The sequence below is a fragment of the Schistocerca americana genome, chromosome 2, assembly GCF_021461395.2.
Source record: "Schistocerca americana isolate TAMUIC-IGC-003095 chromosome 2, iqSchAmer2.1, whole genome shotgun sequence".
Lineage (NCBI taxonomy): Eukaryota > Metazoa > Arthropoda > Insecta > Orthoptera > Acrididae > Schistocerca > Schistocerca americana.
Genome location: NC_060120.1, coordinates 318,916,745 through 318,940,471, shown reverse-complemented (window position 1 = coordinate 318,940,471; position 23,727 = coordinate 318,916,745).

Genomic DNA, 23,727 nt, shown 5'->3' with positions numbered 1-23,727 from the left:
TGGGTTCGTCGTCTCACGCTGAACAGCTTCCCAGCTCATAATTTGCAAGCTCCAAGTTACGTATGACTTTTATTCTGTGTTTAACTAAGAAGATTGTTGAAACTTATGCCGCCGCAGATGATTCTACACTTAGTTCCACAGTGGCTATTGTATCGAGGCTGATGTTCCTCATTGCGGTTTTGATCATCCGTAGAGTGTGTGTTTTAAGTAGTTTTCGTGCAAATTTTAACTTGTTTTAGGGCATATTGTCCGCTTTTGGATTGGTTCAAAAAATAGTTCATATGCCTCGGAGCACTGTGGGACTCAACTGCTGAGGTCATTAGTCCCCTAGAACTTAGAACTAGTTAAACCTAACTAACCTAAGGACATCACAAACATCCATGCCCGAGGCAGGATTCGAACCTGCGACCGTAGCGGTCTTGCGGCTCCAGACTGCAGCGCCTTTAACCGCACGGCCACTGCGGCCGGCTTTTCGACTGGCTGCAGTCGTGTACGTGCCCGGCAGCCGTAGAGTTAATGGTTTAATCATTTGTCACTGCAGCATTTGGTATGTTTATTTAATGTTGGTAGTGCCTTAAGGCAACTGGAAATGAGCTCTAAGTTTTCTGCTAATTTACTGGGAGACGGGTAATGTTAGAGTATTGCTCCTTAAGAATTTGGGGGCGTGCTTATTATATATTCCAGTGTGGCTGTGATTTGACCTTGTTTTCATTGCAATCTATTTGTGCTGCAGGCCATCTGTTAAGGCTGCTCGTTCCGTGGTGTCGGCGCGGTTATGGATTCTTGTCAGGACCGCTCATTGTGGAGCTGGTCGGATTATGTATAAATGTATACCGTGTGCTATATGACCCTGTGCACGAGCCGTCGGGAGTGAACGCTCGTATTGCCTGCCGGCCGTAGCGTTATTGCTTCCAAACACTGCTGTGGGCCTTAAAGCTGTTCTCTAAAGTTAACTACAATTTCGGAACAATTCTGCGTTATTATTCCCGTTAGTAAAATGAGGCCACCTTGTTAATATTGGCGTTTCTGTAAGTCATTTTACTGGTTATTACTAGCTCTTCTTATTTAACACTTATGTTAATCATCTGTGTATCTCTAATGAACGTACAACTTTTTATTATTGCTGTGTGCAAGTTTTGCGAACTTGGTTGGCCCACTTTGTATTTTTAGTATAAGTATGTTTCACTGTGGACTTTTATGTCGGCAGTTCAGGTTTATTAAGCTTTAAGAAAATGGCTCTGAACACTATGGGACTTAACATCTGAGGTCATAAGTCCCTTAGAACTTAGAACTATTTAAACCTAACTAACCTAAGTACGTCACACACATCCGTGCCCGAGGCAGGATTCGAACCTGCGACGGTAGCAGTCACGCGGTTCCGGACTGAAGCACCTAGAACCGCTCGGCCACCGTGGCCGGCGTATGCTTTAAGATATCTATGTTCTTTATGAAGTTGTGGTATTATGTGGCTGTGTAGCTTTGGCTGGAAATGTCAAGTGTTATTAGTCTCTTGAGGCATGGTTAAACAAGACCGATTGTTTGTGATTGATTATTCACCGTGCCTACTATCAATGATTTTGGTTGCGGACGCAAAATAGTATGATTCTTAGTCGTGTTTATGCAATTCAATCAAAGTGAAGATTTGTACATTGCATCAGTAAGAGCGCAAATGTCCGAACTGAAAATTATTATAAAGTCTATTTTGAGTCAAATTAAAACTGTAAAACAGTCACAAGCTTGTCCATCACCAGTGGTCCCGCTCTTCCTATTTTCTTTAAATAACTGTGGTGAGATTGTAATTTAGATTTTCTAAAGAACTGGGTAGTACCACGGTTCACGTTCGTTTGTATTTTTGATAACAGTTAATCACAGTCCTCTCTATTCTGGTTCACTTTATGACACAGTAGCTGCTTGGCTTACAGCGGGTACTCGTTGACACTTCTATATCGAGCCTGTAAGAACACAAATACACAAGACGCACTAACTGAACAGAACAAATGTAGAAGTCGTGCTAAGCCATCATTGAAGCCGTCACCCAGTCGTGACAAAGTAGCACCACACAGTTTGGTAAACAACAAACTTCTCCACTCGTAGCTGTTAAAAATCTGATTGGTCATTCACTAAACTTCATGTAAAAAGGGATCAGCAATTTAGCGCTACTGTCACCCGAATGGAGAGCCGGTTGTTGTACGATTTTGATTGGAAAGTGAAACTCAGAGGCAAAGTACGAAAGGCATCGTTGTGACAGGCTCCGACTGGAAAAGAACTTGTCCTAGGCTCCGACAGGAGCACAGGTATCTTGTCGTGATAGGCTCTGAGATGAGTAGCCTGCGAAGATCTAGCGTTCGTCGACTTCAGTACTGGCGGCCGATCGATCACGGGTGGCGCCGAATCTCAGGGAGCAGAGGCCGATGTGTGCAGACACCGCCTCTAACCTACGATGCCGGACGCTGAAATTGGTAACTGTGGCATTGCTAAATAGGACGCTAGGCCAGACCCGAGTTTGTCAAGCTCCACGCAACTTACGGAGCACGGGTTTCACTTAGCTTCATTGTATTATTTCAGTCGGCCACTTCTTTTTGCCGAATCGGAGCAGAAATCGATAGGGGACAGACATGCCACGGTTCAACCTCCCTCACACAGACCCAAATATGTCCTGGCAGGAAATCGGTACCACAGGGAGAAGATCAAGAGAGAGTTAACTACCCTCCTTAATCTATGATATACTTTAGAGATTTTCCCTTTCGACTCATTACAGACCAGGATATCAACTGGGTTCGGAAACCTTTGTATTTTACAGGGGTGTGTAAAATGATGAGCCAGTTTAGTAGAATTCGTAGCCCACAAATCAGACCGGTGCACAAACACTTGGTGTCCAACCTTCCTCTTGAACTCTTGCCTCCCACGATTGTACCTGTCTGCCTGACGCTTATGCGCTAGCTGTGTGTTGCGTTTCGTTCTTTCACAATCTCGAATCGTCTGAGGGGTTACTCGCTCATGGAATAATCATCATGGTCCAAAGGTTAGCCAAAGGAGAGTTGATCGGATAGGCGCGAATTCGTAAGGTCGGAGAGGCCCTGATAGTTTCATGCTGAGCAGTATTAAATGCCATGTTTAACCACGGGATAGAGAGGTACCACCACTTTTGAGACTTAGCGTGAATTATCAATGCAGGCTTCCAATTCTTGTTTATGCACTCAGCAAAAGGAAGCTGGGGATAGTACAGAGTACTAGTAATACCGGGTAATCAAAAAGTCACTATAAATTTGAAAACTTAATAAACCACGGAATAATGTAGATAGAGAGGTAAAAATTGACACAGATGCTTGGAATCACATGGGGTTTAATTAGAACCAAAAAAAAAAAAAAAAACACCCCATATTGCTAGACGCTTGAAAGATCTCTTGCGCGCGTCGTTTGGAGATGATCGTGTGCTCTGCCGTCACTTTCGTCATGCTTGGCCTCCCAGGTCCCCAGACGTCAGTCCGTGCGGTTACTGGCTTTGGGGTTATCTTAAGTCGCAAGTGTATCGTGATCGACCGACATCTCTAGGGATGCTGAAAGACAACATCCGACGCCAATGCCTCACCATAACTCCGGACATGCTTTACAGTGCTGTTCAAAACATTATTCCTCGACTACAGTTATTGTTGAGGAATGATGGTGGACATATTGAGCATTTCCTGTAAAGAACATTATCTTTACTTTGTCTTACTTTGTTATGCTAATTATTCCTATTCTGATCATATGAAGCGCCATCTGTCGGACATTATTTGAACGTTTGTGTTTTTTTGGTTCTAAGAAAACCCTATGTCATTCCAAGCATGTGGGTCAATTTGTACCTCTCTATCTACATTATTCCGTGATTTATTCAGTTTTCAAATTTATACTGACTTTTTGATCACCCGGTACGTCTGAACCCATTATCGAAACAAAACGCTCTGAATTCTCCGGAGGTAAAAGCCAAAGCGTTATCACTTGCCAAGGTCCTCGGAGGACCAAAGACTGAAAACATTTTAGTAAAATAGTGTACTGACTCACCACTAGTGACCGCATGGCTGGGAACTAACCAGCTATAACGGAAAAACCCATCGTCCACCAAGATATAATGGTTGCCACTCTCGGTACGTGGAAGGCGGCTACAAAAATGTCATTCCATAGGTCTGCTCTCATCAGTAGATTCGAGAAAACCTTGGGTGAATTAGAACTCTGTTTTCCTTGTTTGCATAACTGACACTACCATACTAACTGACGTACATCCTTATACATGGACAGGCAAACTACATGTTATATGATTTTCCCAAGCTCTTACGGAAACCTAAATGACTATGTAAATACCTCAAAACAGAAGGCACCAATAGCTGGGGCAAACAGATCTTGAATGACTGGTCGCCTTTGGCTTTTCGGTTCACAATACCTTTATTAAGAAGGTAGTCGCGCACGTGTTCCCCTTTTAAAAGACTTTTCCAAATTTGGGAAATGCGAGGGACTTCTCCCTGTTTTCCCTTAAGATCGCTGAAAATTTCGGGAACTTCAGTCAATATGACGAGTTGTCCACTATCCTCAGCATATGGAAGGGGGTAGCATTCCTCGTACATACTGCTTAAGGCGTCGGCAACGCAGTTATTCGAACCCCTGATATGACGGACCATAAGGCGGAAGGCAGAAATGCGGACTGCCCAATGAGCAACTGAATATTTTAATTCAGCGGGAGATAGTCTACAAGATGCATAAGTAACCGGATGTTATGTTCCTGGAGCAGGTTTGCCGCTACACCAGAATTGGAGACATCAGTTTGGACAGTGAAAGGCTTGTCAGAGTCAGGAATGGCTAACACACGAAGATCGGCAAGATCTGCTTTGATTTCTTCACAGGAGGCTTAATGGTTCTCCCCCTCCACACTGAAATGAAGGATTCGCCTTTCTTGCATAAGTTAATTAAAGGCGCGGCCAATTGAGCAAAACTGGGAACAAATTTTCGAAAGAAACCTTACCACGCCCTTTTTGCCCTTGGGTTGGGGAGAGTCACGCAAAGAACATGTTCACTCCTGACCAATGCTGACCCCCTCAGCCAAAACCACGTGACCAAAAAAGATATGCAATGATGAGCCAAGGTAATGTTAGAAGGCTTGGCGATAAGCCCTGCCTCCCTAAGACGTAACAAAACTTCTCCAAGGTGTTGAAAGTTCTCCACAAACGAGGCACTGTATACCACAACGTAAAGATAATTATAAATTGAATTGAACTTGAGGTCTCCCAATACATGGCGGCGCCCATGGACATGTTGAAAGGAACTCGATTAAAATTAAAAGATTCCAATATGTACAAAAGGCGGTTACCAGTTTGGAACCGTCAGTCAAGGGTACGGATGGTAAGCTTGATTGAGATCAAGAATAGAGAAATAATGGGCAGGTGGAAACCACGTGAAGCAATTGTGAAGGTCAGGCAACGGAATTGGTTTGAGGATGACCCTTTGGTTGCGAGCCTTATAATCTGCAACTGGATGATGATCGCCACTCTGTCCTTTACGTATCAGGACTACTGTTTAAGCATAAGGAGAAATCGAAGGTAATGACTCCATCCTAGAATGTGTTATTAATTAGTCCATGCAAAATCTTCATCTTAGGTGGATATAGTCTCTAGTCTGCCTGACAAACAGGAATATCATCAACCAGGGGAGTCTTATATTTGATTCCATCAGTAATACCTAGTTTTTTTGGTTAGGAGACCGGGAAATAGCGACAATATGCTCAGCAGTTGCCTAGCCTCACCATCTCCCAAATGATCTATCCCAAACTTACGTGTTCTGAACTGCACATTGCTAATGGATTGAGAACGAAGACAATAACAGAAGGCTGTTCTTTTGTTAGGGCAGCATTTAAAATAAACGGCACAAGCCCAATAATCTAGAACGATACCGGTCCACCCAATAAAATCTCACCCCAGTGTCAAGTTGATGGACAAATTCTTGGCAACAATGAAATGAACAGGCCATGTAAAATTCGGTATGGCAAACTTTCCGCGGAAGTCCCTGACCAGAGGTACCTCTTGCCCAGTACCCAAATGACACCCCTGAGATGGGTGGCCCAAAGGAGGCAGTCTATACAAATTTCTCAGTTCGATGTACCAATTACAATCAAGTAGTGAAATCGACCTCCTGGAGTCCAAAAGAGCTACTGAACCGCGCTCATATGTAAGGAGGTATCAGATTTCGCACTGCTTGAGTGTGGTCGCAATTCTGAACAGGACACCGGGTATACTTTTCCGACATTGACAGGAGGCTTCAGGTGTTTCGACACAGACTCCGCATCACGGGAATGACTGCACGAAATGCCTGCTATCCCAACACTAAACAAACTTTGGGTTTAACCTCCACCAACGCAAGGCCAGCGGCCGTCTGTTGACTCCCCTCGGAAGAAACAACTAAGAGACTGCCCGCCTCCCATTGCTTATCGGCAGACCTCAAACCTTCCATTTCGGCATTCAAAGTACCTAATTCCACAAAGGTAGTATGTTTCCTAGAAGAAGTCTCAGGTAATCGAACCTCGAGGTTCATGTCTTCTTCTCTTGATTACTTCACCTTCGGCTACATTCAACTTCAAGGCTAGCAGCGCAGTGTGAATTTCATCAGTTTACTTAGATAAGGTCTCAAGCTGGTGTTGCACATGCTAGAAATGCTTGTGCACGTATCATACAGAATCGACGTTTTAAGGAAGTAGGTTTTTCATTTTGCGGTTTGTTACCACAGTTTATCGTAGAGTTACCGACAAGAATGATGTACGTTGGAATATTAACAGTGTTACATTCTGTACGACTAATAGATTGGAGACTGGAGCGATCTAACATTATAGCCTGTTTCATGTGTGGAACCTTGTAGCCTTAGGAGTGAGTGAGTTTATGTTCTCTCTTACCAATACCTTCCAGTTACTGATCTCGGACTCTAGAACAATACTTTAGAGTTGATAGTGTGGTTGAATTACATAAAAATGCTTCGAAATGCATGTGTCTGGAGCTCCAACATTCACAAAAACCAGCCTTCTCTTGTTCTTCTTAATCGTCTGCTATTACGTCACAACACTTCCAAATGTGTTACTATACACCGAAATGGGGTGCTAACCTCCTCGACATGGGCGTATCTCGAGAAATCTTGTGTACTTGGATGGGCGAGGACTCGGCTAGCTCCATTCATTCACGAGACACGGAATGTAGTGGTCTACTTCTGGTCAGCTGCAGATGAAATCGGTAATGGTGCCGCAGGGCGGGCTGGTCAAAGACAGTGCGGGGGGGGGTCTCTTTCAGTCTTTAATTTTATCCTAAGATTGCGAGAATGCTCTGTGGCTCCCATCTGCATAGAGATAGATCATAAATTATGCACAATGCTCGAGGTGCTAGAAATATTTAGAGCGCTGTATGGTATACTTTGATAATGAATGTGTTCGAGAAATAACAATGAACGAACGTACTGCACAGTCATCTATCTACATTCTTGATGATACTCGCGAAGTAGCGTGTGGGTGGTTTAGCTTTGATAATGAAATTGGGGAAACATGCTGTCGCATCATTGGTTGGTGTTGAAATTACTGTAAAATTTCTAAAACTGTGATTATTATAATACATCGACGGCGTCTTTTCCATCCCATCCGTCCACTGGTACACTGTTAATTACCACATAATGATTGACTGACATCTCTTGTTTGAGATGGAGAAAGAGTTCTGGTGGAGGGGCAACGCCTTCTGGGGATGACTAGCACCGAAACAGTGATCATGTACATGACTGGAATATCAGGGATCAATCGAAACAAAATGCGGGGTCATCAGCCACTCCATCACTGTGACAGATGAGTTTAAATGTAGAGGTCGTCAGTCACTTTCGGGCGGCAGTTTGGACACTCTCCACAATGCCTCCAAACGCTTCCATTTTCCTTATGTTGTACCCGGCTGTTATTTAAAATCATCCACTGTGTGGTATGTTATGGTAGCAGCAGTAACAACGTGAGTTATACTGTGCAATGTCTAGTTTTCTGTGAGAAGCATTGGATCAGAACGTGTTAATGTCAGTTTAGAACCCGACACAGACATCGAAGTCGTGGCGGAAAAAACGAAATGTGTGACAGTGTACAAAGCGTCTTACAGCAGAAAAAAAGAAACAATGTTTCAAGCAACGATATAGTGTCACAGGAAGGGTCTCTTTGACTTAGTTTGTGGGCTATGGTCATCCTCCTACAGTACAGGCAATGCAGCTTTACACTAGTCCGTGCAATGGATAAATAGCTGTATATTTAGTAGGATCGTCACATGTGCTCCATTCTGGCATGCAGGTGGTATTTGTTTTCGATGTATGGGAGGAGAGAGACTCGGTAAAAACCTTACTGAGTTCTCTATCAGATGAGGTTAGTGGAGCTATTATAGTTCGTAATTTTTCTCTGTTGAATGGTACAGAATTACGAAGATAGCATGTTGGGCTGATGTGAGTGGACCCTGAAGGACACGGATCTGCTTCAGACAGCAGTACTTGTATGTAGCACCACAATGATTCCTTCCCACAGTTCCTGTATTGTCTCTTATACTACCTCTTGTTGCAGGAGCAAGCATCGTTTGGCGCTGACCTTACACATCGTACATTGTTGGCAGAGCTACGACAACATATTCCCATTTCCACCAAATGATCAAAACACGGTCCTGTCGCACTACCTCAGGTCACTGTGTTTCTACACAGGTTGCTCGAGGTAGTGGATATAGCTCTCTCTGACTTCTGCTTAGTTCCGTCTTAAATTGGAATGATCACAAGCGCAAAGCTGCAGAAATGCCAGCAGTAGCAGGAGGAATAGGGACTAAATGGCTCTGAGCACTATGCGACTTAACTTCTGAGGTCATCAGTCGCCTCGAACTTAGAACTAATTAAACCTAACTAACCTAAGGACATCACACACATCCATGCCTGAGGCAGGATTCGAACCTGCGACCGTAGCGGTCGCTCGGCTCCAGACTGTAGCGCCTAGAACCGCACGGCCACTCCGGCCGGCTTATTGGCCAAGTATTATATTTAGTAGCAGGGGATGTGTGATAGGTACTCCTTGAGCATCTGGCTTATAAAGTATGTGCGTGTGTTTTGACATGTGCTAAGGAAATGACTACATTCTGTGATAAGAAAGGTATGGATTTTACATGGAATACTGTGACAGCAAAGGGAAGAGTATGTAAAGTCATAAGAGTGGTGCAGGTATATCTATTTCCAGAGCCACAGCCATCAACAGGGTGTATTTCCGATACTTCGCCATTTGTCGAATGTTGTCGAATTGAGACGGCAATCGTAATATTTAATTGTAAGTACAGTGATAAAATATACATTTGGGCAGTTTCCTAGGATGATTCTGTCTATGCGTGCTTGGCGTGCAGCTCCAGTGGCTTGTGTTGGGAATGATTCACGTTTCCAGCTAACGGTAAGAGCTGTCTGAATGGGGAGGCCTGTTGGGATGCAGGAATGTAGCTGACTTAGCCGTGTCGTCCTCTAGACGGCCGAATAGCGAACTAATACTTATTATCTGTTGGACAGCTTTTGTGATCATGCAAAAATTTGAGAAGATGCAATATGGACATGTGTTTGTGCTGGACAATTATTCCCTCCCATCTAAATTGCCTGGTTGACTGCTTCTACATATTTAGCACCTTTATGTAGTTGAGGGGACATTGATCGTGGTGTGTGCATCTAGCAAGTGAAAGACGGGTGGAAGACACGTCATGAGACTTTGAAAATAAGAATAATTTGTAATCTGTTACATCACCAACATCAGTATTCGCAAGTGGAAATATCAGAGTGCTCTTTTTTCTTCGAGTTCTCGTATAAAGGTCTTTGCAGACAGGATAAATTTCTAATTACTCAGTGGTTTACAGCACGCTATGCCCCACTAAGGTTTTGGGTTACTAGAGAAATGATTTCTAGTCTATATATTCGGAATTATACTGTGTGAGCGATACTACTGCTTTGCAAGCGATATTGCTGTATGCTTGATGTCGAGAAGTATCGCGTAAATGGTATGACAGTCCGGCAAACCATGTGAAACAACATATGTTCTTGTAATCCCAGAGTCTGGAGATGGGTGTAGAACGCAAGCAAGCATGCAGGTTGGGGTCAGAAACAGTAATGCCTTTGTGCTGAGGGAAAATGAGATCGTCTTTGTACAACAGTTTGGAAAGCGATTTCTTTCCATTCAGGGCGCTCTGGTCACCCATTTGGAGGAGAAGAATTATGACCATTAGCTGCAGGAAAATATCTAATGCTGCGAGGAGTATATACTGTGCTGTCCGTCTTTGTGGTATATGTACGAGTGTCTGGCGCTCGATAGCTATATGAATTATACAAAGGGGGCGGTTTTGTATGTGGCAAGATACGAATTGCATGTTTACTACATCGACAACGCTACGCAGTGATATATCGTCGGGTTGCGGATCGGTTTCACCTGCTCATATTCAAACTTCTGTCCTCAGTGGCAGAGCAGTGTAATTGAGTAAGAGTCTTTCTGTATTTGACGATCTGTAGGTCACTTTTTCAGGGTTTAATTGTCAGTGTAATATGGCGATGTGTACAAAATAGTTTTGCCCCTGAAAGTCTTGTCTGTAGAAAGAAAGACAAAATGCGGACAGTGATTCCACATTGGCAGCATCAGTAATTTGGCAGGTAAACTCAGTAAGAGACGATCATATTGCTCCATTCACTCACAAGATATCCTTTGTGCTGTGACATAGGAGCCTCTACATAGAAGGGAGAACGTTTGCGTTTTGGAGATGTTTGTTGAAAGCAGGACTTAACGATTCTGAGGAAGGGTAACATGTGATGGATGGGGTGCCATGTTAGGGCCATCGGGAGGATTGTATTCAGCGTTATTCTGAGCTATTTTCTTAAACAGGTTCTGTTAGGACAAGAATTTCCATGCAGACAAGCTGAGACACCACGTAAGCTCCTACAAAAACGACCGTTAACTATTTCTGCCACACTTTACAGTTTCTGAGAGCTCGACATGGCTCTTATTTACATAGCCATGTGACATCAGTATAACATTGAGAACCTTTTAGATGCACCTGCGATGGTGAGTTGCCACGCTAACATTTTTTGGCAATGTGTCAGCCACGCTGGGGTGGTAAATGCATACACTCCTGGAAATGGAAAAAAGAACACATTGACACCGGTGTGTCAGACCCACCATACTTGCTCCGGACACTGCGAGAGGGCTGTACAAGCAATGATCACACGCACGGCACAGCGGACACACCAGGAACCGCGGTGTTGGCCGTCGAATGGCGCTAGCTGCGCAGCATTTGTGCACCGCCGCCGTCAGTGTCAGCCAGTTTGCCGTGGCATACGGAGCTCCATCGCAGTCTTTAACACTGGTAGCATGCCGCGACAGCGTGGACGTGAACCGTATGTGCAGTTGACGGACTTTGAGCGAGGGCGTATAGTGGGCATGCGGGAGGCCGGGTGGACGTACCGCCGAATTGCTCAACACGTGGGGCGTGAGGTCTCCACAGTACATCGATGTTGTCGCCAGTGGTCGGCGGAAGGTGCACGTGCCCGTCGACCTGGGACCGGACCGCAGCGACGCACGGATGCACGCCAAGACCGTAGGATCCTACGCAGTGCCGTAGGGGACCGCACCGCCACTTCCCAGCAAATTAGGGACACTGTTGCTCCTGGGGTATCGGCGAGGACCATTCGCAACCGTCTCCATGAAGCTGGGCTACGGTCCCGCACACCGTTAGGCCGTCTTCCGCTCACGCCCCAACATCGTGCAGCCCGCCTCCAGTGGTGTCGCGACAGGCGTGAATGGAGGGACGAATGGAGACGTGTCGCCTTCAGCGATGAGAGTCGCTTCTGCCATGGTGCCAATGATGGTCGTATGCGTGTTTGGCGCCGTGCAGGTGAGCGCCACAATCAGGACTGCATACGACCGAGGCACACAGGGCCAACACCCGGCATCATGGTGTGGGGAGCGATCTCCTACACTGGCCGTACACCACTGGTGATCGTCGAGGGGACACTGAATAGTGCACGGTACATCCAAACCGTCATCGAACCCATCGTTCTACCATTCCTAGACCGGCAAGGGAACTTGCTGTTCCAACAGGACAATGCACGTCCGCATGTATCCCGTGCCACCCAACGTGCTCTAGAAGGTGTAAGTCAACTACCCTGGCCAGCAAGATCTCCGGATCTGTCCCCCATTGAGCATGTTTGGGACTGGATGAAGCGTCGTCTCACGCGGTCTGCACGTCCAGCACGAACGCTGGTCCAACTGAGGCGCCAGGTGGAAATGGCATGGCAAGCCGTTCCACAGGACTACATCCAGCATCTCTACGATCGTTTCCATGGGAGAATAGCAGCCTGCATTGCTGCGAAAGGTGGATATACCCTGTACTAGTGCCGACATTGTGCATGCTCTGTTGCCTGTGTCTATGTGCCTGTGGTTCTGTCAGTGTGATCATGTGATGTATCTGACCGCAGGAATGTGTCAATAAAGTTTCCCCTTTCTGGGACAATGAATTCACGGTGTTCTTATTTCAATTTCCAGGAGTGTACATGCTAGATGCAGCTCGCATGTCCCTTTAGGATCGCCAGGAACAATGCATCCTGTGCTATTCTGGGAAGTATTGGAACAGATTTCTATAGTGCGACCTGTGATGTCAGTATCTACAGGTAGAGAGGTATCACGCCAGCAACGGAAAGCACACACATGCAGTCCAGAGGCGTCTCACATATGGGACTGGCCTGAGTGCACCACCTGGTCTGGGTACCTTGGACTTCTGTAGGGGAACATTTGCTGATACATTGTGGTTGACAATGGTTCAAAAGCGTTTTTTACGTGCCATGAGTGTTTGTGCACTGCACTATTTTTAGCTGTTAAGCAATGTGAGCGTGTTTGCATAGCGTTAGACATTCACTATCGTTTGACAGTTTATGGGCTGTTTTCATACCTGTTGCTTTATTTAGTGAACAGGCATGGAGGCTGTGCAATGAATGATTTCGACAGTTGATGATTACCAAGCGTGTTTGCTGAGCGTTTTACATGTATTATTTTGACAATTTAAGAGTTGTTTGCGTCTTTGCATATCAGTGTACTGCATTACTTCTGTGATTTACGAGTAGTTTGCTGGTCTGTAGGCTGTTTACTGCGACCTCAAGCATGCCAGGGTGAGTGTTTTGTATCAGTGTAATAGATAAACTACTTGAAATCTGGCCCTAAATAAACTGTTCCAAAAATAAATAAAGTACCCTCCTTCCTCCCTCCAGCAGCCCAGACCAGACTGAGTCGTACTCCCGCCACCCCCCCCCCCCCCAGACCACCATATTTGATACATTTTGGAAGAGAAGACAGCGCCCTCTGGTGGCAGTACTGTGTACTAGGTCAGTTGGAGTCCGGACCTCATGGTGGACACACTGGATGGAGCTGCTACCTCAATTTGTTTAAATAAAGACTGTATCCAAAATAAACACTTACGTCCATCCTATCCAGCAGACAAGCACAGGCTGTGTCCTTTTCCTGCCAATTCCAAGGAAGAGGTGGTGGTCGGAGGTCGCCCAAGTGACTTATGTCCCTGCCATTTTCTTAGGTTAGTGAAGGTAGCCCTGGTGTGTTGCATTGTCCTTCCAGAAACTGAACTTCCTGCCATTTTCTTGGTGGGAGGGGACAGGGGAGGGGATTAGCCCAATTGACCTATCTTCCTGCCAAAATTTGAACTTCTCACCATGATGTCTCTGCAACATTGCTGTATCTATTGCTGCCATCTTGAATAAATTTGGCAACAATAGAGAGTGGGGTAGAACGAACTTTGTCCTACTACTCCTGGCGACTCCCACTACCTCTCCACCTTGCTTCCCTCTCTTCGCGAGTGATCATCAATGGCGCCACTGGAACCATTCGAGGCAACGATGCCGAACCAGAGCAGAAATCGATAAGGGACAAAGCCTCCACGGCTCACGTCGTTCTTTCACCGCTTCTCTTTCATTGCCCTCGACCCTTATTACAGCCATTTGGTTACTGTAATAGCTGTAAATACTTTTTGCTCTTTATATTTTACCCCTGACACCTTCTGTTCCCAAAGACAGTGTTCCAGTAAACATTGTGTAAAACTTTCTGTAAGTCTAAAAATGCTATAAACTTAGGTTTGTTTTTCCTTAGCCTATATTCTAAGGTAGGTATTTGGGTCAGTTATGCCTCGCGTGTTCCTATATTTCTCCAGAATCCAAACTGATCTTGCCTGAGGTCGGCTTCTACCTGTTTTTCATTCTTCTGTATAAAATTCGTATTAGTATACATGCAGTCATGACTTATCAACCTTATAGTTCAGTATTTTTCACACCTGTCAGTAACTGCTTTCTTTGGAACTGGAATTATTACATTCTTCTTGAAGTGTGATAGTATTTCGCCTGTCTCATACATCTAAACACCAGATGAAACAGTTTTGTTATGGTTGGCTCTCCCAAAGCTATGTTAAGTTCTGACGGAATGTCGTCTACTCCAGAGGTCTTGTTTCGAATTAGGTCTTGCAGTGCTGTGCCTCATCCTTCTTTCAGTATCGTATATCCCACCTGATATTCATTTACATCCTCTTCCCTTTCTATAATGTTACCTTCATCTCGCTTTTATAGACGCTCTGTATATTATTTTCACCTTACCGCTCTCTCTTCTTTCCTTAGGACTGATTTTCCATCTGAGCTCTTGATACTCATAAAGCTGTTTCTGTTTTCTACAAAGACTTCTCTAATTTTCCTGTAGGTGGTATCAATCTTTCCCCTAGCGATATATTGTTTGTAAATCCTTACTTGTCCTGAGCCATTACTGCTTAGCCATTTTGCACTTCCTGTCAGTCTCATTTTTTAAATGTTTGTATTCCATTTCGCCTGTCTCACTTGCTGCATTTTATATTTTCTCCTTTCATCAATTAAATTTAATATCTCTTGTGTTATCGAAGGATTTCTACTAGGCCTTGTCTTTTTACCTGCTTGAACCTCTGCTGCATTTACTGTTTCATCTCTCAAAGCTACCTGTTCGTCTTCTACTGCATTCCTTTCCTGTATTCAAGTCAACCGTTGTATAATGCTCCCTCTCAAACTCTCAACATCCTCTATTTCTTTCATCGTATTCAGGTCCCATCTCCTTAATTTCCTACCTTTCTGGAATTTCTTCAGTTTTGATCAACAGCTCGTAATCAATAAATTGTGATCAAAGTCCATATCTTCCCCTGGGAACGTCTCAAACTTAAAATCTTGTTGCCAAATCTCTGTCTTATGCTTATATAATCAATCTGAATCCTTCCGCTGTCTCCAGGTCTCTTGCATCTATAGTTCTTCCTTTCACGATTCGTAAAACACGTTTTAGCGATGGTTAAATTATGCTCTGTGCAAAAATTCTACCTAGCAGCTGCTTCTTTCATTCCTTTCCTCCAGCCCACCATATTCACCTACTATTTTTTCCTTCTCCTCCTTTTCCAACTATCGAATTCCAGTTCCCCTACCAGAATTAAATTTTCGTGTACCTTAACTATCTCAATAATTTCTTTTAACTGATCATACATTTCTTCATTATCTTCATCATCTACGTAGTTGGCATATAAACTTGTATTATTGTGGCAGATGTGGGTTTCGTGTCTTATTTGGCTACGATAATGCGTTCGCTATAGTTTTCATAGTAGCTCACCCGCATTCCTGTTTTCTTACTCATTATTAAACCCACTCCTACTTTACCCCCATTTGACTTTGTATTTATAACCCTGTATTCACTTTACCAAAAGTTATGTTCCTCCTGCCACTGAACTTCACGAACTCCCTCTATATGTAACTTCAGCTTATCCGCTTTCATTTTTAAATCTTCTAACCTATCTGGCCAATTAAGTGATCTAAAATTTCACTCTCCGATCCGTAGAACGCTCGTTTCGTTTCTCCTGACGAGGACGTCCTCCTGAGCAGTCCCTTTCTGGAGATACAAATGGGGGACTATTTTACCTCCAGAATATTTTATCCAAGAAGATGTAGTCATTTAACCATACAGTACATTTGCGTGTCCTCGGGAAAAAATTACAGCTGTAGTTTTCCCTTGAATTTAGGCATTCGGAGTCCCAGCGCAGCAAGGCCACTTTGGTTGACGTACAAACCAGATCAGTCAACCATCCAGATTGCTGCCCCCGCAACTACTGAAAAGGCTTCTGCCCCTCTTCAGGAACCACACGTTTGTCTGGCCTTTCAACAGATACCCCTGCGTTGTAGTTACACCTACGGTACGGCTATCTGTATCGCTGGGGCATGCAAGTCACCCCACCGACGGCAAGGTCCATTTTCATGGGGAGGGGATTGGGGGGGAGTGTCGCGTACAAAAGGTATTAAAGGGCAGCGCATTGGCAGAGCTGTCGTTTTAACTCAGGTGATTCATGTGGAAAGGTTGGCGACGTGATATCGCTTCACAACGGAAATTAACAGACTTCGAACGCAAGATGGTAGTTGGAGTCAGATGCATTGGGCATTCCATTTCGGAAATCGTCAGGGAATTTAGTATTCCAATTACGCAGTGTCAAGAGAGTGCCGAGAATACCAAATTTCGGGCATAACCTCTCACCACGTAAAATGCTGTGGTCGACGGCCTTCACTTCACGAGCGAGAGCAGCGGTTTCGCATAGAGTTGTTAGCGCTAACAGCCAGGCAACACTGCGCGAAATAACTGCATAAATCAGTGTGCCCCTTACGAAGAACGTGTCCGTCACGACAGTGCGGCAACATTTGGCGTTCATGGGCTATAGATGGAGACAGCCGACGCGAGTGTCTTAGCTCACAACACGAAATCGCCTACAGTGCCTCTCCTGGGCTCATGACCATATCGATTGGATCTTAGATGACTGGAAAACCGTGGCCTTGTCAGATGTCGCCCCGATTTCAGTTGTTAAGAGGTGATGGTAGGGCTCGAGTGTGGTGCAGACCCCACGAAACTGTGAACCCACGTTGCCAAGAAGGCACTTTGTAAGCTGGTAGAGGCTCCATAATGGTGTTTATGTTTACATGGAATGGCCTGGATCCTCTATCCAAACTGAACAATCATTGACTGGAAATTGTTGTGTTCATCTACTTGGTGACCATTTTCAGTCATTCATGGACTTCATGTTCGCAAACAACGATGGAACGTTTATGGATGACAATGCATCACGTCAAAGGACCACAGTTGTTCGCGACTGGTTTGAAGAAGATTCTGGACAATTCGAGCGAATGATTTGGCCACCCACATCGCCCGACATGATAATTGAGAGGTCAGTTCTTGCACAGAATCCTGCACCGGCAACACTTTCGTAATTATGGACGGCTGTAGATGCAGCATGGCTCAGTATTTCCGCAGAGGATTTCTTACGATCTGGTGTTTCCATGTCAGGCCGAGTTGCTGCTCTACGCCGGAAAAGAGAGGTCCGATAGGATGATAGGATTTTACGAGGTATCTCACGCCTTTTTTCAACTCAGTGTATACTCGCACAACTGTAAGGGGCGTTAATGGCAAAAAAAGGGAAAGAAGGAGAGAGAGAGAGAGAGAGAGAGAGAGAGAGAGAGAGATAGCTCAGATTTGGTAGGAGGGATGCCAAAGGGTAAGCGGAAGAATACTGGAAAGGAATTTGAAATCATTCAAGAATTACAGAAAAATTTAAAAAGGAAGATCTTCAATGCCTCTGAGGGCATGTACACTATTGGCCATTAAAATTGCTACACCAAGAATAAATGCAGATGATAAACGAGTATTCACTGGGCAAATACACTATACTATAATTGATATGTGATTACATTTTCACGCAATTTTGGTGTATAGATCCTGAGAAATCAGTACCCAGAACAACCACCTCTGACCGTAATAACGGCCTTGATACGCCTGGGCATTGAGTCAAACAGAGCTTGGATGGCGTGTACAGGTACAGCTGCCCATGCAGCTTCAACACGATACCACAGTTCATCAAGAGTAGTGACTGGCGTATTGTCACGAGCCTGTTGCTCAGCCACCATTGACCAGACGTTTTCAGTTGGTGAGAGATCTGGGGAATGTGCTGGCCAGGGCAGCACTCGAACATTTTCTGTATCCAGGAAGGCCAGTACAGGACCTGCAACATGCGGTCGTGCATTATCCTGCTGAAATGTAGGGTTTCGCAGGGATCGAATGAAGGGTACAGCCACGGGTCGTAACACATCTGAAATGTAACGTCCACTGTACAAAGGGCCGTCAATGCGAACAAGAGGTGACCGAGACGTATAACCAATGGCACTCCATACCATCACGCGGAGTGATACGCCAGTATGGCGATGACGAATATACGCTTCCAATGTGCGTTTACCGCGATGTCGCCAAGCACGGATGCGTTCTTCATGATGCTGTAAACAGAACCTGGATTCATCCAAAAAAATTACGTTTTGCCAATCGTGCACCCAGGTTCGTCGTTGAGTACACCATCGCAGGCACTCGTGTCTGTGATGCAGCGTCAAGGGTAACCGCAGTCATCGTCTCCGAGCTGATAGTCCATGCTGTTGCAAACGTCGTCGAACTGTTCGTGCAGATGTTGTCTGTTGACTCAGGGATCGAGACGCGGCTGCACGATCCGTTACAGCCATGCGGATAAGATGCCTGTCATCTCGACTGCTAGTGATACGAGGCCGTTGGGATCCAGCACGGCGTTCTGTATTACCCTCCTGAACCCACCGATTCCATATTCTGCTAACAGTCATTGGATCTCGACCAACGCGAGCAGCAGTGTCGCGATAAAATAAACCGCAATCGCGATAGGTTACAATCTGACCTTTATCAAAGTCGGAAACATGATGGTACGCATTTCTCCTCCTTAAACGAGGCATCACAACAACGTTTCACCAGGCAACGCCGGTCAACTGCTGTTTGTGTTTGATAAATAGGTTGGAAACTTTCCTCGTGTCAGCACGTTGTGGGTGTCTCCACAGGCGCTAACTTTGTGTGAATGCTCTGAAAAGCTAATCATTTGCATATCACAGCATCTTCTTCCTGTCGGTTAAATTTCGCCTCTGTAGCACGTCATCTTCGTGGTGTAGCAATTTTAATGGTCAGTAGTGTATATCCGTTAAAGCCTTAAATGCAAAGCATTGGGCCTTTGTAGCAAATGTGTATACACCACATGGTGTCTGAAAATGGAATGCTAATAACAGCGTACATATTCGGTGGCTTGCGCTTTCTTACGATTCCAGAAGAAGCAGCGGAAGAGGGACGAGTCTGAAACTTCTTCAACCTCGATAACGCACCTGCCTGAAGAACAACATAGGCATTTCTTGAGAAATACCTAACCTAGACTATTTGCATCTTTTGGTGTAAATATGAAATTTGTGATTTTTTTCTTACATCAACTAGAATAATTCATTCCTGAGTATAGTTCTGAGCTACCAGATGTTGTTGATCAGCTTTAGAAGTGTTCAAAAACCTCCCGAAATAGACATGTCATGGGCCTATCACCACACAGTTTGGGGAAATGCAACCAACTTACGACTTCCATTTATCTGAGACTATATAACACGAAGAGCTGAGCGCTATTGACAAGGAATATCTACATTTCTAGAGGGCTCTTGACACTGTACCACACAAACTACTTGTAGCGAAATTGCGTGCTTATGGAATACCGTCTCAGTTATGTGACTGGATTCGTGATATCCTGTCGGAGAGATCACAGTTCGTAGTCATTGACGGAAAGTCATCGAGTAAAATGGAAGTGATTTCTAGTGTTTCCCAAGGTAGTGTTGTAGGCCATTTGCTATTCATTATCTATATAAATGATTTAGGAGACAATCTGACCAGTCGTCTTAATTTGTTTGCAAATGACGTTGTCGTTTATCTTCTAGTAAAGTCAACATAAGATCAAAACAAATTGCAAAATGATTTGGAAAAGGTATCTATACGGTGCAAAAATTGGCAATTGACCCTAAATAATGATAAATGTGGCTACATGAGTGCTAAAAAGAAATCCGTTAAACATTGGTTGCACGATAAAGCAGTCAAAGCTAAACTCCGTAAATTCAGTTAAATACCTAGGAACTACAATTACGAACAACTTAAACTGGAAGGTACACATAGAAAATGTTATGGGGAAAGCTAACCAAAGACTGCGTTTTATTGGCAGGACACAGAAAATGTAACAGATCTACTAAAGAGACTGCTTAACTACGCTTGTCCGTCCTCTTTTAGAATACTGCTGCGCTGTGTAGGATCCTTACCAGATAGGATTGACGGAGTACATCGAGAAAGCTCAAAGAGAGTGTCACTGAAATGATACAGGATTTGGGGTTGACATCATTAAAGCAAAGGCGTTTTTCGTTGCGGAGGAATCTTCTAACGAAATTTCAGTCACCAACTTTCTCCTCCGAATGCGAGAATATTTTGTTGACTCCGACCTACATTGCGAAAACGATCATCATGATAAAATAAGGGAAATCAGAGCTTGCACGGGAAGATATAGGTGTTCGTTTTTTCCGCGCGCTGTACGAGATTGGAATAATAGAGAATTATTGTGAAGATGGTTCGATGAACCCTTTACTAGGCACTTAAATTTGATTTTCAGAGTATCCATATAGATGTAGATGGTTGTACAAGAATCGGATTTGCATCAATTTTTCAAAACTTTCGTTATGCCCCGTAGTGTACATGACTAAATGGAACGGCACCAGCAGTATGAAAAGGTTGACACTTTTTCTGTTCTCTATATATATTTTAATTTGCATTGAACTACCGCACTGTTGCAGCTTGTAGCTCTGTTTGTAGCAAAAATATATTTCTACTACTACAGTGATAACTGCTTAGACACATTCGTCTGGTACTCCATCGCACAGAACTTAGGGTTTCTGCCAGCTCTACCGACACTCTACCGAAGCCAATAGATAGGAGATTCAAGCGATATGCTACTTTCTAATGATATATCCCTGACACAGTAATTATTTACTAGGACGGTAACTATTCAGAGATAAGTTTGCTAACTTGTTTTAATAAACAATAAACAGCTCCCCGTCAGTTATTTCGACGCTAGTTGGTCTCCATGGTAGTAAATCGCCGACTGGATTTCGTACATACTGTTGTGCCATAAATAAAAAAATAAAAAACAACATTACACAAGAGAGGAGCACTGAAATGAGAAATAAACTAAAGCATTTAGTATACCAGTAAATCAAGTACTAGAGTTTCAGAAAAGAAGGTTACTGTGCCATACACGTCACTTATTAACGCGTGTTCAAAATTCTGGACGCAAAGTGCTGAGATAAAGACACATTGCTTGCCGAGTCGATCTATAGAATTACCTGAGGTGGAAAAACCTGCCTCGCAATGCCCTGCGGTGCCGGCTCGCGTGTTTCCTAATTTATAATCCACATACCTCCAGGAGGTGCCAGTTCTACCTGTTTCGTCATGGCAGAAACCATAAATTCCCTTTCAAGGCCGATCAGTGGCGTGGCGCACAGATATGGTCAAACACTCAGACATGAAGCAAGAGTATTGGCTCGCGTTGCAACAAACACGGTACCGGAGAAGCAACATTATTCTTAGATCTCATTTCTCACGCACTCACCTACATATACGAGATCGCAAAACCACGACACTGAGGTACAGACCGACCTGGAGAAAGCCGGTTTTAATCCTGGTGTGGGAAAAATGCTGTAATAGCTAGTACTTGACCGCCTACGGGAGAAGAGAGGTGGTGGCGTACAAAGTTTAATCGGGATTTTGAGCGATAACGCCTGGGCAGCAAGGGTCGTAAATTTGACTAAAATCCTAAATACGGTTGAGAGATAGGTACAGCTCACAGGCACGAGACAAGACCGGCAACGAGAATCGAGGCAGATGGCGACAGACACAGACAATAATTATGTAACAGTTTACCCGAAGTTCACCAGCACACGAAATTCCATCTAAACCACCTCTCTTTCAGCGCTGTTAATAGCGAGACACAGAGTTAATCGTAGGCTTTTCCGCTAACATCTGCAAAGACCTCACTTGTAAAGACACATGTCTGATAACGTAGACAGAAGGAAGTGAAGACTATCTTTCCTATTGGAGTGCCGAAGGCTTGCGAGCATCAGGGATACAGATAACCGTATCTTAGGTGTAGCCACAACGGAGAGCTATCTGTTAAGAGGACAGACAAACGCGTGGTTCCTGAAGAGGGGCAGCAGCCTTTTCATTAGTTGCAGGGGCAACAGTCTCGATGATTGACTGATCTGGCCCTGTAAGATTAACCAAAACGGCCTTGCTGTGCTGGTACTGCGGACGGCTGAAAACAAGGGGAAACTAAAGCCGTAATTTTTCCAGAGGGCATGCAGCTTTACTGTATGGTTAAATGATGATGGCGTCCTCTTGGGCACAATATTCTGGAGGTAAAATAGTCCCCCATTCGGATCTCCGGGCGGGGACTACTCAGGAGGATGTCGTTATCAGGAGAAAGAAAACTGGCGTTCTAAGGATCGGAGCGTGGAATGTCAGATCCCTTAATCGGGCAGGTATGTTAGATAATTTAAAAAGGGAAATGGATAGCTTAAAGTTAGATATATCGGGAATTAGTGAACTTCTGTGGCAGGAGGAACAAGAATTCTGGTCAGGTGAATACAGGGTTATAAATACAAAATCAAATAAGGGTAATGCCGGGGTAAGTTTAATGACGAATAAAAAAATAGGAGTGTGGGTAAGCTACTACAAACAGCATAGTGAACGCATTATCGTGGCCAAGATAGACACGAAGCCCGCGCCTACCACAGTAGTACAAGTTCATGTACCAACTAGCTCTGCATATGACGAAGAAATTGATGAAATGTAAGATGAGATTAAAGAAATTATTCAGATAGTGAAGGGAGACCAAAATTTCATAGTCATGCGTGACTGGAATTTTATAGTAGTAAAAGGAAGAGAAGGAAACGTAGTAGGTGAATATGGAATGCGGGTAAGAAATGCAAGAGGAAGCCGCCTGGTAGAATTTTACACAGAGCATAACAATCATAGCTAACACTCGGTTCAAGAATCATGAAAGAAGGTTGTGTACATGGAAGAGGCCTGGAGGTACTGGAAGGTTTCAGATAGATTATATAATGCAAAGACAGAGATTTAGGAACCAGGTTTTAAATTGTAAGACATTTCCAGGGGCAGATGTCGACTCTGACCACAATCTATTGGTTATGAACTGTAGATGAAAAATGAAGAAACCGCAAAAAGGTGGGAATTTAAGGAGATGGGACCTGGATAAACTGACAGAACCAGAGGGGTTCAGGGAGATCATTAGGGAACGAATGACAAGAAAGGGGGAAAGAACAAGAATGGGTAGCTTTGAGAGATGAAATACTGAAGGCAGCAGAGGATCAAGTAGGTAAAAAGACGAGGGTAACAGAAGAAATACTGAATTTGATTGATGAACGGAGAAAATACAAAAATGCAGTAAATGGAGCACACAAAAAGAAATACAAACGTCTCAATAATGAGATCGATAGGAAGTGCAAAATGGATAAGCAAAGATGGCTAGAGGACCAATGTAAGGATGTAGAGGCATATTGCACTAGAGGTAAGATAGATACATCCTACAGGAAGATTAAACAGACCTTTGGAGAAAAGAGAACCACTTGCATGAATATCAAGAGCTCAGACGGAAACCCAGTTCTAAGCAAAGAAGGGAAAGCAGAAAGGTGGAAGGAGTATATAGAGGGTCTATACAAGGGCGATGTACCTGAGGACAA